This window comes from Mandrillus leucophaeus, unplaced genomic scaffold (assembly GCF_000951045.1).
Source record: "Mandrillus leucophaeus isolate KB7577 unplaced genomic scaffold, Mleu.le_1.0 Scaffold8, whole genome shotgun sequence".
Lineage (NCBI taxonomy): Eukaryota > Metazoa > Chordata > Mammalia > Primates > Cercopithecidae > Mandrillus > Mandrillus leucophaeus.
This window is the reverse complement of record NW_012108696.1, coordinates 3,581,410-3,582,420: the sequence shown is the minus strand read 5'-3', so window position 1 is coordinate 3,582,420 and position 1,011 is coordinate 3,581,410.

Below are 1,011 nucleotides of genomic sequence, written 5' to 3'. Positions count from 1 at the left end.
TATATATATAATTATATGATTTGTAAAAGAGCTGCTGATGACAGAGACGGTCTCTGTCCTCCAGACGGGATACAATGGTGTGTTCATGGCTTACTGCACCCTCGAACTCCTGTGCTCAAGTAAACCTCCTACCTCGGCCTCCCAAGTAGCTGGGACTACAGGTGCACACTGCCAACCCCAGATAATTTTCTTTTTCTTTCTTTTTTTTTTCTGAGACAGAGTCTCACTCTGTCGCCAGGCTGGAGCGCAGTGGTGTGATCTCAGCTCACTGCAACCTCCAACTCCCAGGTTCAAGTGATTCTCCTGCCTCAGCCTCTCAAGTAGCTGGGACTATGGGCGGGTGCCACCACGCCCAGCTAATTTTTGTATTTTTAGTAGAGAAGACGTTTCACCATATTGGTCAGGCTGGTCTCGATCTCTTGACCTTGTGATCCCCGCACTTTGGCCTCCCAAAGTGGTGGGATTACAGAGGTGAGCCACCGTGCCCAGCCCACCCCAGCTACTTTTCTGTATTTATTTATTTATTTATTTTTGGTAGACACTGGGATCTTGCTATATTCCCAGGCTGGTCTTGAATCCCTAGCTTCCATCGATCCTCCAGTGATCCTCCTGCCTTGGCCTCCCAAAGTGCTGGTACTATAGGCATGAGTCACTGCACCTGGCCTCCGGTCCCCTTTTTGATGCTGCCAGACTGATGTCTTGAATACAAACAGGAGTCATGCAGCCCCACATCCTCCACTGCCCTCAGGGTGAGGGTGAGCATCTTGGCATGGTGGACATACCTGGTTTCCTAACCTGCTACCCTTACGAACTCACGTGCATGCTGGGCATGGTGTTTTCATTCCTTTGAATGCTCTGCTCTAAGCCCATACACATCTGGCTGCTCCCACCATCCCAGTGAACTCCTATTCATCCTTCAAAACTCAGTTCTGTCATCGACTCCCCAGTGGAAATTTCCTAGGCATTTTTTCCTGAGGCATCCTAACAGTGCTTATACCAAGCATCTTTGAC